The sequence below is a fragment of the Ictidomys tridecemlineatus genome, chromosome 7 (genome assembly GCF_052094955.1).
Source record: "Ictidomys tridecemlineatus isolate mIctTri1 chromosome 7, mIctTri1.hap1, whole genome shotgun sequence".
NCBI lineage: Eukaryota > Metazoa > Chordata > Mammalia > Rodentia > Sciuridae > Ictidomys > Ictidomys tridecemlineatus.
In genome coordinates, this window is record NC_135483.1 from 152,515,976 (window position 1) to 152,535,641 (window position 19,666).

A 19,666-nucleotide genomic window follows, 5' to 3' on the forward strand; every position below is an offset into this window, starting at 1 on the left:
GTCCTTCTCAGAGGTTCCCTGCCTCTGCCAGTACTGTCTTTATTTATTTATTTATTTATTGTCTTTTGCAATCCTCTCCCCATGTCTGCCTATCATGATTCTAGCTCCTGCTCCCAGTGGCACTAAGATCTCAATAGAAACTGAGTGGGAACATTTACTCTAAAAAGGTGATAAGTTGTAAATAAAATAGGTACATTTAAATATAATAGAATCTGTGATATATGCTAGTAAATATTTCAAAGCTTCTAGTTTTTTAAAAAAATAAATCTATTTATTTATTTATTTATTTATTTATGATTTAATTTGTCCCTGCTATGATATATTTGTGAGAAAATACCTGTATTCAGCACTTCAGATTCAAATATACACTGTAATTTCTTGCTGAAGGAATCTTACTTTGGCAGAGGTCCATTATCCCTTGTGGGGTCAGCTCAGAAGATTTTGAATTTCATTTACAGTAGTGAAATGTATCCTCAGATTTCCTACAGCACAACTCTAGGCTTTTGATTGCTGAAGCATGATTTCTTTTACAGTTGAAATAAGGAAAAAACAATGTTTACAATAAAGTTTATAAATAATATGATAAATTGAATAAAGTGATTATACATAATATATACATATATATGATTTTATATATATATATATATATATATATATATATATATATATATATATATATATATATATATGTGTGTGTGTGTGTGTGTGTGTAAAATCTCACATATTTGTTACTTCCAGATATCAGAAAAGAGCTAAGACTGTTAGAAAAAAGTAATGAGTGGCAATAAACCATCACAACGCCCTGGTTCTTCAGATAGAAAAAGTCTCTCTATAATTTTATGAACACAACTGTGTAAGGAATAAAGGGGAATTCTACTTCTGGGATGGCAATGTGAAGAACCCCATGGACATGTCCTCCAGCAAAACAGCATGACTAGTGAAATTACTGAAAGAAAAAGAAATTGAATCACTGAAAGTTACCTTAAAGTTTTACAACAGATAAACACTTATTTAAGAAAATTCACTCAAGTTCAGATTGATGAGAATCTGTGGAGTTTTTGTTGTTGTTGTTGTTGTTTTCTTTGTTTAATTATTATTATTTTTTACTATGACCCTCTTTTCCCTTCCTTCTTCTAATCAACATGATGAAATTTCCATTTGAGATGGATTTACCCCCAATTCAGGGATTCCTCTCCTTGTAGTTCCCGGTTGAATGCCACAGTATCTTCCTGGCATGGACAAGCTGCCCAGATTTCTCATCCCCACCAGCTGTGAGTTATAGAAACTAAACTCCAGATGTGTATGGCCAACATGTGAGAGGCTCACTTCTTCCACCCAGTTCTCCAAGATAGGATGGAAGATCAATCTCAGATAGAATATCTGCAATCTACCTTCACCCCAGTTCAGTCATAGGATGGAAGTTGCACATCAGGACAAACAAGCTGAGATCAAAGAGCCCTGCTCTTAAAGCAGGGGTGTTCCAACCTAAAATCCCAAGTTACTGCTCAGAGTTTTGGTCAAATATGAGACACGCATTAAGAACGGAGAGCTGTGACATATAGCCAATGCAATTGACTTTATTTGAAATAGAAGTATGAAGAACTGCAAAGATAATTATCTAAAGTGTCCACTTTTCAGCAAAGCAAACTGTAACAAAAATAAACAGCTCAATGTGATGCTGAAAAGCATCAAAACAAGGGCAAATATGGCAGGGTTTCTATTTTCCAAACTTACTGCAAAGTTATAATTATTGAGACTGTGTGGTATTGACATACAGATAGAAATGGATAATTAAATAGAATTGAGAAGTCAGAAATAAACTCCTCGCTTTTATGGTCAATTGATTTCAAGGGTGCAGTACTGTTCAAAAAAGAATACTCTTTTCAACAAATTGTTTTGCAACAATTGCATATCCATATGCAAAGTTGGACCAGAGACTAAACAGAAAGTACTAAAATTATAGAAACTCATGGAAGAAAGCAGAATATATTTTCATGACTTTTAGTTCAGCAATGATATGTCATTCTTAGACATGACACAAAAATGACAAGCAACAAAAGCAAAAAGAAAATGGTAAATTAAACTGTCAAAATCAAAAATTTTTGTACTTCAAAGCACATGTACATCAAGGCAACTCTTTGAATGGAAGAAAATATTCACTCTATTGAAACTAAAAAAAGACACTTCCCAAATTTTTTTAAAAAATTAAGAAAGTGAAAAGTGTAAAAAGACCATGAAAGGTAATAATTTTTTCACACAAGTACAATATAGGTTAATTTGAGATATGTACGTATAAAAGGCAAGGTTTCCATTATGTTTCAGTACAGAAACTAGAAGAAGTTTTTAAAAACTTGCAGAAAGCTTTGATGAAAATTAGTTGCCTTAAAATAAAGAACCCTGTAATTTTAACCAATCTCATTGTGACATTTTGATTTCAAGGATTTAAAAAAAAAAAACAGGAACTCAAGATACAGATCAGAGTGATAAAAAGCTTGACTATAGCCTTCTTGGCATGCAAAGAAAATTGGAAGCATGGCAAGGTTAAGGACATTGGAGTACCTGAGGAAAATAAAGAAAAATCTTCTCTGATGTTTAAAAAAAAAAACTAATAGGTACTTCATATCCTTGCACTTCTCTAAGAAATGCTCTGTTTCTGAAAAGTTGATATGAATACATAATCTCATATTGTCATCAAAACTGTAAATTATAACCTGTGAATATACTGTTTAAGATGGCAATTTGGATATTTAACGAGGTACTAATAAAACAAGTGCTATATGAACATATTGCTGAACTACTTCTATTGTTACATCTAACCAAAGACATTTATGACTAATGCACCAAGGATAAAATTCTGTCAAAGTAACATAATCAAATCCCTTGCATGTAACTCCTCTATTGAAGTCTAAGATTGATTTATACTAAGTCATAAGTTCTTATCCTATTATCTAATTTTTGTTTTGTTGATTCAACTTAGAGACAGTATCCATATAAAAGTGACCCAATTTGGGGGCTGGTAGTGTAGCTTGCTTTGGGCTGGTAGATACATGCCTAGCCTGTACCATGCCCTGGGTTCAATTCCCAGAACTACACATACATACACACAAAAACAAAACAAAACAAAAAACCCTAAATTTTGTACCTACAATATATATAATTTTGTAGAATTTGCAGTGATCATTTTTTTACTTTATTCTCTTGATTCATAAATTACATTATACTGAGTTGAAACCATTTAACAAAGAAAAATCATTCCAAATCAAAAGGACAGTAGGTTGAAATATTGTAAAGGATAAGAATCTTAAATGTTGTTTGAATAGGTAAAACCAAGAAAGTCACATTTACAAATTCAACTGTATTACAATGTGACAATATAATGTATTCCAAAAATTACAGGAATACATGGGATATTACGTGGTTCCCTGAACACTCTTGTTTCAGTGCAGGAGCAAGCTAACTATTATGCACAGTGGAATGAGTAGGAGACTCACTTGAATGTTTTCCTTCTATTAAATTATGCATCTTTAAATTTGAAGTTTCCATTACTGTTTCACAATTCCCAGAATGACAGTGGATTTACCAAAATTTATCATATGTTCATGTCAATCCCAAATCTTTTAAATCTTTTAAATCATGAAAACACTTGCATAGTTTTGCAGTCCATTTCCAAAGTCAACTCACCAGAAAGGCTATGCAGGCCCATGTCATTATAAGTAATTTCATTTTATTCAGTATGATAGAGGGTCATTTATTAACTTATCTAATATACAATAATTTAATAATTTAAAAATATTTTATTGAATACTTATATGGAGAAAAATTTATTTTAAAAGACTTTTTTAAAAAAAGAGTCTTATATAGTTATATTTGTAACAATTTATTTTACCCTTAAATTTCAAAAATATCAGTAGTCTTAAAGAATTATTTCAACTTACAATATTTTTAAAAACCTTACATACTTTACCTATAGACATATAACTTCCATATTTATTACTTACTTAGATAATTATTTTAGACATCTAAAATTCTGCCTACTGAGTTAACAGGTAAATAATTAGGAGTGAATCTTAAACAGTCCTTCTTGGCTCTAACATATAATCCTTTAATCCAATAGCTATTATATTTCATTTCCATACAATCATTAATCTGTGTTAATATTAACTACATTTATATTTGCTTTATTTTTCATACTTTGTTCTCCCTATACACATTGTTTCATAAAATGGGGTGGGAACAATTAGTTCAAGAACCACATTTCAATGACATAAGTAAACAAACCAATAGTTGACTACACATTGTTAATGATTTTTCTGCTCTGTTTCAAAATCCTAATGACAATATTGATAAATATCCCCCACAAAGCTTTTGAGAAAATGGTTAATATGAACGTATTTAAAAATAAAATCAAATAAATAGTCAATTCATTACTATGCAAACTTTTGCAACAAAAATATTACTTTTCTTCATTTTCTTTTGACAAACCTTTCCTGGATTCTCAAAGCATAGAGTTAATAGAAGAAACAAAGTTCCAGATCTCCATCCCTGAGGACACTTGTATGTTGCTACAACCACAATTCATAGAGTAATAATAGGTTACCAAGGAATGGAAGTGACCTTGCTTACCATATTTAAATACTTATTTGGGGGAAATTTGTGCTTTCCACTTTTGCTGCTACGGATAGAGATGTCCTGATCCCCAAGAAAGGATTGCTTCTGTCATAGGACAAAGCAAGATTTCTGTTAAGCTTTACATGATAGCTGTTGATAAGTCACTTCAGGTTCCTTGTGCCAAAAGAACAAGGAAGGGAATCACCATACTGGCTGGTGAATTCATCTTAATTATCAAGAAGAGATGTGGTACCATCATATATTAATGGATAAAAATATATTTGTCCTCCAGAAGCCATTGGGAGATTCTAAGAAGCACCTCCATTCTGGCAATCTAGGCACTAAATCGACAAGTGAAACCTCCCCAGAATGAAGATGTCATGGTAAACAGGAGTTCAGAACCCTCATGGATGAAGGTCTGAGGTTACTTCATCTTCTAAGTCACCTGTTCTAGATGATGTTCCTGGTAAAGGCTAGAGAATTTACAAAGAGCAGCATTTGTCTGGTCCTTGAGACCAGCTGCAGATGTTGAGAACTGAGTTCTTTCCACCAGAATTCTTCTTGCATGCTTCCTCAATCTGTAGAAGCTATTTCTAGATGGGCTGAATTATGAGACAAGGGGATTGGAGTGACAAATGGTAGATAAAGTGGATGCTGTGTTGCCTAGTTTTAGATGGGAGGTCTCTTTATTCTGTTGTCAAGAGTACTGCCTGCTTACATCTTGAATCTGATTCCCTCTCCAATAATTGCCCTCTACTTAAGAGAGCTGCTTCTCCTCATTTTTCAAATGTCCAAATGATAGGCCCCTGCCAGAGTATTGAGACTTACCCTTTCATTGATCCAGAACAACTCTGAAAGTTGTCCCAGCTCCAGAAATGTGCCATATAATGAGCTCCCCAACTGCATATACATATAAATGCAGTTGTAAGAGTTCAACATGTTTTCTGATCAATTTTGTTTCTCTTGCTACCACATAGCTATTATTACCAAGTAAATAAATAAATAAATATACAAATAAAGGATGCCAAAGGCGGCTGAATGGTGACCCCATGTCCTAATCACCATTACCTATAAGTGTCACTTAGAATGTTATTTGGAATAAAAGATCTTTGCAAATGAGATTGAGATTAGGATATTGAGATAAGGAGACCATTTTGGATTATCCAGATGAGCCTTACGTATCATTCTATGTGTCTGTATAAAAGATAGATGGAAGGCAATTTGATACAGGAGTAGGAGGAAAAGAACACTGTGAAGACAGAAGCCGAGACTTGAGTGTAACCGTGGGGAATGTCAGCAGCCACCCGAGGCTGCCATAGAAAAAAACTTCTCCCACAGAACCTCCTGAGGAAGCACAGTTCTTCCAACACCTTGATTTTCAGCTCAATAAAACTGAAATAGACTTGTGCCTACCAGAACTGGGAGAGGATACATTTCTGGGTTTTGGGGGTTTTTTTGTTTTTTTTTTTTTGAGTCACAAAAATTGTTGTAATTTGTTACAATGACCACACAAAACCAATGCAAACCTTATATATAACTAGGAAATAAAATAACAGAGTTGCCTGAGTTCCTGGCTGACTTAAATGCCTAGTATTTATCTACCAATGAAAATTCTAGCTGCACTTCCTTTTTCTTACTCCATGTTATTATCTGACAGCAACAAAACCCAGAACAGCTGAGCTTCCCTGAACCATCTCCAAAGTCACTAAACATCATCCTAAACCCTTTAACGAGAATCCTGCACAAAGAGAACTTGCTCTTTTCTGATTGTTCTAGTGTCCCTGTTTTGGGCACACTACATTACTTGTGGTGATTAACAAGCAGAACTTTGTTAGAACACAAGTGTGTATCTGTAGATGTCAGGTACTGAAACAACAGTCCTTAATGCTTCCATTATATCTGCGATTCTTTGATCATTTTTTGTAATTGTCTCCCTCCTTTTCTCATGTCAAGATTACAGATATTCATTAATTTCATGGAAGGTATAGTTTGAATTTCTATATCTTATTCTCTTTTGAACAGGAGATTTCTTCCTCTAGTGGAGTGGGTAGCTTCATTTTCAAATCCATTTAAAACATGAAATTCTTAAGTAATGTTCCTTCCTGTCCACTACCATAACCACCACAATGTGTTCTACAAGGCAGATGACCCTGTGCATTGATTAACAGGCACTTTGAAGGCAGAGTCTTTTGATTAATATTTATACTCAACCCATAACTGTATGTTTGGGCACTTAGGACACAAACAGGAACTAAGCACTCCTAAATTAATTAATTCTATTACTGACTCAGCAAGTCTTTTATAATGTTAGGCACTGTGATGGATGCTGTAAATAACAAGATAAAGCAGACACTCTCCAGTCTTTGAGGGACACAGATTAGTAAAACAGAAGCATATCAAAGTATGATGAAATACTACACATGCTATGAGAGCTGCATACATGAGATTGAATAGCTCTTCAAAAGAAAATTGACAAGCTCTACAGGAATAAGACTTTACAGATATGACACCTGAGCTAAGACCACAATGATTATGTAGACATTTTCCAGTGAAGGGATGGTGTTCCAGAAAGCAAAATACAAAACAAAAATCAAACTCTGATACTTTGAGGAATTTTTTGTACACAGATAGAGTTATGTCACATGTTGCATGAGGGACATGTTGTGTGCTCTGACATAGAGTTAAGCAAGGAGCAGATAGATGAGAAAGTGCCTCAGGTACCATGCTGTGTCTAATTTATTCTAAAGAATCACTGAAATTTTAGGCGTGAAACTTGATATCATTAGGTTTAACTATTATAATCAACACAACACACTTATAAGAATCTGAAATAAGACAGTGTTTTAGTCAGATTTTTCACTGCTGTGACTACAGGACCTGACCAGAAAAACTGTAGAGGAGGAAAAGTTCATTTGGGGGCTCACAGTATCAGAGGTCTCTGTTCATAGACATTCAACTCCATTCCTTGGGTCTCAAATGAGGCTGAACATCATGATGGATGAGTAGAGTGGAGGGAAGCAGCTTATAGGATGATCAGGCAGCAGAGAGAGACTCCACTCTTCAGATACAAAATTTAGATCCCATAGCCATGCCCCCAGTGAACCACTTCCTCCAGCCACAGCCTCCTGTTACACTCAGTTAATCCCATCAGGGATTAATTCACTGATTATATTAAGGCTATAACCCAAACATTTCTCTTCCACACGTTCTTGTATTGTCTCTGCCATTAGATATGGGGAACACCATATCTAAACCATAACGGACAGTAACAATAATAATATTGTCTCTACCAATTGTCCTTGGTTTGGTGCCTGTTATATCCTCCAAATTCATTTATTGAAGACTGATGTCTCATTGTAACTGTATTTAAAGATGGGACCTCCTCCAAAGTAATTAAGTTTAGATGAGATCATAAGGATGGGCTCTAATGTAACAGAATTAGTGTTCTTATAGGAAAAGAAACAAAGGAGCTCTCTAGTTCTCTCTCAGCAAGTGCTCAAGGAAGAGGTCATGTAAATACCCAAGATGACAGCTATCCAGGGACAAAAGAAAGAGGCATCCAAAGAAACCAGACCTCCTGACACCTTGATCTTGGCCCTCTAATCCCCTAGAACTGTGAGGAATCAACTTCTGTTTTATAAACCACCAAGTCTGCGGTATTTTGCTATGCCAGCCCAAGCTGACTAATACAGTCTTTCATTTGGTATTGCGGTGCAGTGGGGATATGAATAAAGAAAATATGCAAAAAGGAGGACTTTCTTATACAAAAAGACTGAGTAACTCGATGCCTTGAAGCAATTTAAAATATATTTGATTGCTCTTAATAATGCTTTTTGCTCATATAAAATGTATCTTAATGGTAAATATGTCTATATTTTTAAATCACTCAGAAAGGACATAAATTTATATTCATTTGGATTAATGTAAAATATCAACAGTATTAATAATGTTAATTTTCAATTTTAAAATTTATGGTATTTTTAAAGAATGCCATTATATTTTGAAGGTCTGGAATCTTATTTAGCTGAACACATGTCATGAATTCTCTGAATATTATGTAACTTCCTATTCTGCCTCTGATGGAGCTACTGTTGTCTTGAGTATGAAATGAGTAAGGAGAGCAGATTCCTTGAACCACTTACTATGACAGAACCTTCAAATATTACCACCAACTAAGTAGTAGAAAAAAAAATAATCATAAGTTAAATCCTTTTTTTTACAACTATTTCAACATGAAAGTTGACTCTTTTATAAACATGTTACAAAAGGGCTTCATAATCTTCATGCTCACTTTAAGTCTAAATAAACAAGATCTATTTTTCTTAATTAACATGAAATCATGCAAGGGGTGATAAGAAGTATTTTACAGGCATGTACACATGTGTGTGTGCAGAAACACACACACACACATACTCTCCCCCAGTCAGAGATTAGCATTAGAGGATTATATTTTAAGTTTTTAGAGAGGAGCTGGAAGGAAGTCACCAATTTTCAGTTTAATTGGTTATTCACTTAAATTCAATATAAATGGTATCTAAAATTGGAATCTCGGGAATGAGATTATATTGAAAGATAATTTTGAGAAATTTCTTTCACTGGCTCTTCAGGCATTATGCATTGTATTTCTAAGCCTCTATACCTGGGGACACCTTTTACCAAAGGTAAAATGTAGTGTTAAAATTGCCACTCTGTCTTTATATAATCTATGTGTTCAGTTGTTGTCATGACATAAAACAGTGCAGCTAGCCTTAGATTACTATCTGACAATGGGGAATTAGTGGCATACTCAGCAAAATGTGGTACAGAGGAAGAGTGGGAAACCAGTACCCACTGGTACTGACAGGGATTAATGTCTTTTGGGATCCCCTGTGGCCCTAAAGAACAGCCTTGAAAAGTCACTACAATGCAGAAAATAGTTCTGCATCACAAGAGAACAAGGAAGGGAAAAAGGAGGCACCAGGAATGCTAGAGACTATAGCAATGTACCAAAAACTCCATTCCTTTTTTCTTCTCCCTTTGCCTTTTTTCTCTGTTCCTTTTCTTTGTTTCTCTCTGGCTCCTGCCCCTCCCCCTCACCCCCCACACACGTGTACACGCACACACACACACACACACACACACACACGTAGAATCATCTTTGTATTGTCATTATATGCTTTTCATGGAATGTAAAGAGAATAAGATTGAAGGATTCTTAAGAGAACCCAGCCTTTCATAATCTCTCTTTCCAATATCTGATTTCACTAGTTCTTCAGTCACTTAATCTATAACTGAGCATGATTTTCTGAGAACTTATTAAGAAGAAGAAGAAACATTTTAAGTATCTTGTAAGCAAGAACTATATCATCCTGCTCAGTTCTGTATTCCTAGCCCAGTGGTACTCCTTTTATGACCTCAGTGAATATTATTTTTAAAACAAATTATTCAGTGATCCTTACCCCTAGCTGCACCAATATATTAGAGATGTGTGGATTTGTCTGCACAGTTTCCACACCCCACCCCCAATCTCTCACCTTCTCACAATGAATGGTAATGATTGTACAATAGGGCTCTAGCCCAGAGTTGGATTGTGACCCAAATTCTGCAAAAAAAAAAGCTCTTCCCTTAAGTAGCTTACAACTAAGAGATTCAAGAATTAACCTGACAACTTTCTTGAAATAATCAAATGTAAACTCAAAAGGTGAGAAAACAGATGATTGCTCATAAAAGTAAACAATAATGAAGCTGATTTGCAAGCCAAAACAGGATCTGAAAGCAGACAGTAAGGGAAGCCCCCTGTGGGGAACTTCAGTGTTCCCAGTCCCTGGTTTTAAAGCATTTCTGAACTCTGGGCTCATCCCTACTCTTTTTGTGTTAGAAATTTTTGTATCCTTAAGACAAGGGCCCCTTTTAAAAAATAGTGTAATAGCAGTGTGATTTTATTATTATTATTTATAACATTAAAAATCTTAATTAATTCACTCCTACGCAACTGTAAAAATTTTTCAAAATAAAAAATGACAGGACCTACTCCAGGAGATTGAGACTCAGCAAGAGTCTCAATGGGAGACTCACAATGGGAATGAAAGGGATGCTGGCTTATCTCAGTATGTATTTTAAAGCTTTGCAGATCATTTTGATGCTCCACCAGGGTTGAAAACCATTATGCATGTAAGAAAATACAAAAAAAAAAAAAAGAAAGAAAGTTCAGTAACTCAGTAGTCTAAGGATTTCATTAATTATATTGGACATTCATGTATAAATAAAACTTAAGCATGCTTTGAAAGAAATGTATCCAATGCTTGAACAAACTGTGCTTAAAATTTATTGAATAAATAGAGAGGAAAACAGGAAATTGGAACGATAGTAACCTGTTTCTTTTGATAGATATATTTATGTCAATCTCAAAGGAACCTATCAATACTATGCATTAGAAAACTTTAAATTTTTAATAATACAAAAATAATGGTCATTTAAGCAAGATGGGATAGTCTGAGGTTACATGAAAAGTTCAAAATGTTTGAATTTTGCAAATAAATTGAAAATTAAGATTAGCTTCTTGAAATCTTAGGATCATAAAACTGAAAATTTTGCTTGATTTATTGCTGGATAAATCCACCCTACGTAAATTCTCTATATTTGCTCTTCGCGATTCTTTTCTGAATTGTATGCTATTCATCATCCTGACATTACCAAAATAGCATAAACTTCTACTGATAAAGATAATGCATCTTAAATATCATTGCTAATAATCCAGTTATTTCCATGTATAGTGCAACTGAGTCCTAAAAATTCTGAATTGGTAAATAACATAATTGTCCAATATGTATATGAAACCAAATACATAGATGAGGAAATGTCACAAAATGTTATTTCAAGCCCAGAACTATACAGAGCTATAAAGCTCTCAAGTTCTAGACCACGCACTTCCATTTATAACTCTATTGAAATATTTACCTTTATCTATGTTGTGTGTGTGAGTGTGCACGTGTGTGTTCTACAGCTGAGGCACATTCCAGATTCTTATCTATATTTCCTATATAATAAAACCTACATGTTCCTTCTGGCTGGAATTTTTTCTTTTCCTGACTTCTTCCTTCTTAGTCTAAATTTCAGTGTCATTTATTATACCTTTGTGGAAAGTAAATAGTTTTTTTTAATAAGCCATTATCACTCAAAAACTTTTCTATTTCAGAAAGATGTTATCACTCCTTATGAATTTCAGTCTATAAAATCGGAATGTAAAACTAATTTAATACTATGGGCTGAGGGGCTAGAAGGTAGAAGTGTATTTCTGAATGAGGAGTGAATCATTTCCAGCATCTGGTCCTCACCCAGACTGGAAAATTGAGGTATTTATTCTGAAGATTGTGTTTCAAGTTTATCAATAATGGTTGTTTCTCTGAGCTGTCTATTAAGATTTTGCTCCATTTTTCTATTGCAGTTGTCAGCATATTCTTATCGGATTGTAATAATATTGTATCATAAATCTTCACATCATATATGCTGCCAATAATTTCCCCAATTTCCCACACGGTTGACCACACTATCTTTCTTTGATTCCTGTAGTTTCTCATAATTTTAGTTCCTGATTTTCTTCCTTGCTCTCTTGCCCCTCCTTTTATATCTTATTCACAGGCCTATCATACTTTACCTAAATAATACGTGTCACAACACCTCAAGACTTAGTACTAAGACTGCTGAATTTATTTTGCATTCTCCCCTTAGATATCTCATTCATAATTTTTAAAAAATTAACTATTATCTATGCCCAATGATTGTTCACATTTTTATACTTCAAGCCTGGATCACTCCTCTGAGCCCCGTGTATAATTAAGTGCCTACTTTGGCATACCTACTTGTAGACCTCTAAAAGGCCCAAAACTCAGTATGTACAAAACTGAGTCCTTTATTTCCATTTTTGCTGTTCTAATATTAATTCACACAGTGAGTGCTCTCATCATGCCCAATCAATTTGGAAATTTAGGTAAAAACTTTGATATTGCACTTTCCTTTGTCTCTCTATTTAATGCCTTGTGAAATGAAGGTATATGATTATACTCTTAGATTCAACTATTATCTTTCCTCTAATGTAGGCTACCATTCACTCTTTTTAAATTTTTTATTATTTATTTTGGGAAAATAATGTGATTTATGAATTATGCCTATTTTCTATGGTCCTTTATATCACATGACTTACAGTGTGAACTTTTCCAAGGGAATAATTTCACAGGTTTTAGAACATTTGATCCTGTGTCTTATTTTAGTGTTACTCTATTTGTTCTAATTAGTTATGCATGATAGCAGAATACATTTTGATTCATTTTCCGCAAATGGAGCACAACTTTTTATTTATCTGGTTGTACATGATGTAGAGTAACACCACATGTGCAGTCATCCATGTACCTAGGGTAATGATGCTTCATCTCATTCCACCATCTTTCCTATTCCGTACCCCCTCCTCTTCTCTCCCTCCCCCTTGCCCAAAGTTCCTCCATTCTCTCCACACACACCCATCCCACTGTGGGTCAGCATCACTTACCAAAGAGAACATTTGGCCTTTGGTTTTATGGGATTGGCTTACTTCACTTTAGCATGATATTCTCCAACTCCATCCATTTACCTGCAAATGCCATAATTTTATTCTCTTTTAATGCTCAGTAATATTCCATTGTGTATATGCACCACAGTTTCTTTATCCACTCATCTATTGAAGGGCATATTCAATTGTGAATTGTGCTGCTATAAACATTGAAGTGGCTGCATTGCTGTAGTATGCTATTTTTAAGTCTTTTGGGTATAGACTGAGGAGTGGGATGGTGGTTCCATTCCAAGTTTTCTAAGGAATCTCCATACTGCTTATACTTTGAAGAAAAATAGCCTCTTCAACAAATGGTTCTGGGAAAAATGAAAATCCATTTGCAGCAAAATGAAACTAAACTCCTCTCTCTCACCCTGCACAAAACTCAACTCAAAATGGATCAAGGACATAGGAATTAGACCAGACATCGTAGGCCTAATAGAAGAAAAAGCAGGCCTTAATCTTCATCATATTGGATTAGGCCCCGACTTCCTTGACAAGACTCCTAAAGTGTAAGAAATAAAATTAAGAATCAATAAATAGGATGGATCCAAACTAAAAAGCTTCTTCTTGAGAAAGGAAACAATCAGTGAGGTCAAGAAAGAGACTATATTTTGGGAGCAATTTTTGCCACATACATATCAAATAGGGCACTAATCTCCCAGGATATATAAAGAACCCTAAAAAAACTTAACACCAAAAACCCAAACAACCCAATCAATAAATGAGCTAAGGAGCGGAACAGACGCTTCTCAGAAGATACACAATCGATCAATAAATATATGAAAAAAGGTTCAACATCTCTAGTAATTAGAAACATGCAAATCAAAACTACTCTAAGATTTCATCTCACACCAGTCAGAATGACAGGTATCAAGAATACTGTTCACTCTTGCCTGGACTGCTACAATACCTGAAACCAGGAAAGCTATATTTCAGCTATAATTTGAGTTCCTAAAGATATATGTATGGGAAACTTGGTTCTTAATGTGGAAATTCTGGGATATGGTGAACTTTTAAGAAGTGGAACCTAGTGGGAAGCATTGGATAATTAGTGTTGCCCTTAGGTGGAATTAGTGTAGTTTTTATGGGACTTCAGTTAGTTCTCAAGAAAGGATTGTCATAAAAGAGAAGATCAGCCCCTCTTTATTCTGACTTCCTTTTTTGCTATCTGATCTCTCTCTCTGTTATACACACACACATACCACACACACACACACACACACACACACACACACACACTATATGAAGCTATCTACTATGAAATCTACTATGAAGTCATCATCAGAACAGGGGTCATATTTGACCCTAAAATTGTGAGGGTAAATAAAACTATTTTTAATAAAGTACTCAGTCTCATCAGTTTCAGGTATTTTGTTATACCAACAAAAACTTAACACTTCTTTCTGTGTAGAGCCAAATATAAAATATTTTAGGCATTTTGTTTTATGGTCTCTCTTACAACTGCAGATTCTGAGTTTACACTCAGGAGAGTAGTTATAAATAGTGTTTAAGTGAATGAGCATGGCTGTGTTCCAATGAAACTTTATCTATGGACATTATATGAATTTGAATTTCATATCATTTTCCTGTCATGAGATGTTATATTTCTTTCAATTTTTTTAGGCTTCTAATGTGCAAAAACAAATCTTATCTCATGGTTATTAGAAAAACAGGTGACAAGCCAGGTTTGGGCTACAGATCCCTAATGTACTAACACTGAGTCTGGGTGGTCCTCTGCATCTGCTGTTGTATTTTTTTAACTTCATTTTAAACTGCTTCATTTCTTAATTGCATTGCAGACGGGTAATATTGAGGAATTCAGGTCTGATTATGTCGAGCTCCTGTTCAATTGTTTCCTTTGTTCTTAAGCCAAATGAAAAAAATTTTTTACATTGTCCAAAATCTCTGTAGCATCAGAGTCCTAGCTCTCTCTGTTCTTATACCATCTTGATGGACATTTCATTTCATGCTCAATGCTTCTCTCTCAACAAAAATTTTTGACCAATGCTTCCTATCAATATAATATATAGACTCTGATTCTTAATTTGTATGTGCTCTATCACTTGCATCACACAATTACCAAGTAAGTATGTTAGAAAAAGTTTAGCAAAACAAAGTTCTGTGAAAAATTGTTCATGGAAAGGAAATTTCATATAATTTTTATATCAGAAGTTAAAAACAAAATATAAATTTTCTAGTTGAACCTATGTGATAATTGTATAGTGCCACATAATTACAATCTTTAAGGTAGTTTTACTGTATTTCATATACTCTATCCAGTAAGCCATGTCAAACATCTAGCAATCATACAGAATACTTTTAATAACACCATGTTGTGAAATCTGAACTCATTATGTGTAACAAAACAAAAATGCTTATTACTTTGAATTAAATGTTGCTTTCTACATGGATAACCTGTTCTGAATGACATTTTTCAAATCATTTTACTTTAATGATTTTTGACAATCTATTAAATAATGTCCATAAGCCAATAACTCAGGAACATGAGATTGTTATTATATCTGACACTTGACTCTGTTTGGGGTACTTCTTTTTAATCAAAAGAAATTTAACTATATTTCTGTGTCTCTGATGACATTCAATAGCCCAAATTAAATGGGTTATTCATGCCAAAGCTCATGAATATAATCATGACATTAGATGGTAAAGGTATTAATGATTATATATAAATAAATCTCTACAGTCAGAGTAATAGTATCGATGACATCTTGGCTTCTATAATTAAGAACCATAATTCATTGTTCAAAGTAATTATAGAAAATTGAACAAAATGTGAAAGTGATAAAATGTGATTTTTCATAATGGCCATCCAATCAGATAAAAGAAATAGATTATTAGAGCTGGACAAGTTAGAAGTGACTTAACTAACATAATTTAAAGAGAGAAGTTAGGGCAAAAAATAAAAAGTCTAGTTAATTTATTTCAGACAAGTCACCTAACCTCTTGGAGTCTAATATGCCACATGTAAAATGTGTTAATAATAATAACAGACTCATAATGTAATATGCACAAGATAATTACGTGCATGTTTGTGCACTCATGTGTAAACATTGTCATACACACTGTCAACCTTTGATTGTTAGGTTATTCAAAATATAGTGAAATATCTGTTACAAGTTCAATAATATCACCTTCAGAGGAGGTCCATTCTGATCATCCTATTTTAAATTCTGACTCAATAAATATTCCTCATATCTCCTATGAAAAAAACTACTTTAACTGCTTTTTTAGTTCCAAAGCATTTTATCTAACATACAACAACCTTCTGTGTTTAATAGTTTCCTTCTTTTATCCTTACTGTATTGTAAATTGTGAGTGATGAGTGTAACAACATATTTCTATATCACACACAGTTTGGAACAATGCTTGTCACATAGTAGGAACTCAAAGCATCCACTGAATAAATGAATTTTAATGAACTTTATATTTTGACTCTTTGATGTCTTTCTTTCCAAGTTAATTGCAAAAAGTTATTTTTAAAACTTTGAAAAATAATATCTCATTCCAGTTAGGCATGTGGTTTCATTGGCCCAAAGTTCATTTGCCTAAGACTGTTTTATTTCTTTATATTTTCCTGGGTTTTTAAAATCTAATTTAAGTAGTGTCAGTGATCCAGTTATTATAAATCAATGGATTCCATCTTCCAAGAAAGAAAATAAATGTTTCATCTAATTCTAAAGGGGTGTTTTTGTAAATCAATGATGGCTTTTTTTTTTTTGGAATTCTTTATTATACCAGGAGAATAATTTGTCATAACGTCTGTTAAATATAACAACAAGTACAAATGATCCAATAAAAATCAGTGAAAGGAATAGAAATTTTGGGATAAAAGGGCATGCTGGGTTAATTATGATCAATCATATTCTGAAGCTGAGAATGACTTTACCATTTATTGTTTTTCTTTTATTCTTGAAAACGTATGTATTTTGATTATTTTAAAATGACTATTTAAAAGATGGCTATTTCATAGCAATTGAGGTAATACAAATTGGCATAGAAGAGTCACTAGAATAAAAATTTAGGCCTTGAGTCATTTTCTGTGGGAGCTGTTCAATGATAATGAAAACATTAAAAAGAAATTCATTCTGAGGATGTCAAAGTTCCCAAGTATATGACAGTTTGACTACAGGCTATGATAATTTTAGAGTGGCAATAAATGCAGAGGCTTCCATCAGTTCAGAACCTACACTACCAACAATTTAGTGCTAAGAACAACTCTAAATACAGAAAAATCCTCCAACTTCTAAATATTTTAATTGTCTTTGAAAGTAAACACAAATATATCCGTTAAAAGGATGTCTATGTAACCTCAGAATCTCTCTTCGAGAAGAAACTTTAAATAAGATGAATTATTTAAAAGTATTTAAAAGACAAATAATAATAAAATAACAATTATAAGGAAAAGCAGTGCTTCTGGCACTTAGTATACTCCTAGAAATTTATGGAGCATATGCCTAGCCCAGTGGCATACACCTGTAATTCTAGTGACTTGGGAGGCTGAGACAGGAGGATTTCAAGTTCAAAAGCCAGCCTCAGCAACTTAATGAGACTCTGTTTCAAAATTAAAAAAATAAAAAGGACTGAGGATGTAGCTCAGTGGTAAAGTACCCCTGGGTCAATCCCTAGTACCAAAACTAAATAAATAAACAACAAATAAGTAAATAAATAAATTCAGTTTATAAAATCAAAAAAATAAGAAAACTTTAAGTCAGTATCTCAGAGCTGGACTCTACTATTTCTTTAAATTCACTGGACTAATAAGTAAGCATGAATTTTAATATAATAAATGAACTTAAAATATATTTTCAATTATATTTGCTTTCTTTTCTAAATTTTCCAGAAGAAATATATCTACTGTGATGACTTGGGAAGCTATGGCCAGGATTCTAACTCAATTGGTTAACAATGAGAGAGATAGAATGCTCTTCATAACAAAATACACCAATATCAACAACTCCAATTTTCCTCAATGAAAGATTTAGGACCCATTATTTTTTCTCTCATTTCCCTCATCCACTCTCTGTGTATTCTTTGCTACTATCCTTCATGGACACAGAGTAGATTCCATGGCTCTCAGGTGATGTGCAGACTAGACAACATCCAGGAATAAGAAGGATGTCTATTCTCATATGACTTATTCAGGGTTGGGACATAATTCTTAGAAGCCAATCATTAACATTGCCTTACATCTTATTGTCCAGGAAAATATCACATACCTTTTTCAACAATAGAATTATTGGCAAAAATAATGAGGTTTTGATGGTTACATTAAGTATGGGACCTTGAGAAGGAAAGCAGATTATCTGAAGAAAACAGAGTCTGTAGGAAAGGAAAGAGGGATCAGAGGATTGCACTGAATGTTACATGAGCATTCAACATTGTCTGCTTCCTTGATCATTAACTTATTTATTAAATAAATATTTATTGAATGGTTAACATATTTCAAGCACTGTGTTTGCCATTGAAAATAAATGTCTGAAACAGGAAAGATGAGACCTGTGTTCTTATGGCATCTTCATGTCAATGAAAGAGATAGAAAATATTAATATTATGAATAACAGAATTGATTACATTGAATTTCATCAAAGGAAAGTAGAAGGATATGACATATTTTAAGTGGATAATTCTATTTATTGATGGACAGAATGTGGCTGATGAGAGAAGAAAAGTAGCAATCTGGAAGGATAGTGATATCACAAGATAGTGAAATATGTTGTAACTAGTTATGTGGAAGAAGTGCAAGCATCTGAGAGCTTTATTTTGACCACATTGCTCTAATGTGGGCAAAAGACACTATTATACACTACATGTGAACCTGGCCCTCCAAGGAGAGTCTATACTGGAAGATTACATATTTCATAGAATTACCTCGTTATCTGGATATATCCTCTTCTTATTTTTACACTTTTAATAATAGACTCTCTGATAAAAATGCAAAATAGAACAGATTCTTTAAAAAATTTGGCAGTTTCTTGTGAAACTAAATATACTCTCACCTTAGAATTCAGCAATTTCACTTCCTGGTATTAACCAAGTGAGCTGAATATTCAAGTTCACAGAACAGGCACATGGATGCTCACAGAAGTTTTATTCTGTAATTGCCCAAACTTGGAAGCCACCAAAGCATTGTCCTTCAAAGGGTGAATGGATAAGGCCCTAGGTTTGATCCTACAAAAAATAAAATAAAAATACAGAAAAACATCCTGTGAACCACTGGTAATAAAAATGTATTTACCATTTTAAAGAAAATTTAGAGTATTTCTAACTTTTATATAACATTTCTCCTATATCTAGAAAATGTCATAAGTCATAAATCCATATCTTCAACCAATATTGCAGTATTTTCTGTTGTCCCTTTTTATTGTCATATATAAATTCTTTTTGCCATTGAATATTTTCTATATGAGAGATACACCTTAGTTCTTCTGCCTTTGAATGGAGATAAAAAGCACAATGGAATCCAAATAAGTGGAG

The 19,666-nt window shown here is 33.5% G+C and overlaps 1 long non-coding RNA gene across 1 annotated transcript in view; it reads right to left on the reverse strand.

Annotated features, from left to right (window-relative positions):
• LOC120892782 (uncharacterized) overlaps window positions 1–19,666 on the reverse strand; it is a 42,558-nt gene that overhangs the window by 12,445 nt on the left and 10,447 nt on the right. The window contains exons 3-4 of the long non-coding RNA XR_013423642.1: window positions 19,189–19,360; window positions 13,130–13,210 (exon numbers count right to left, since the gene is read on the reverse strand). This is a non-coding gene — a long non-coding RNA (uncharacterized LOC120892782). The remainder of the gene's footprint in view (window positions 1–13,129; window positions 13,211–19,188; window positions 19,361–19,666) is intronic.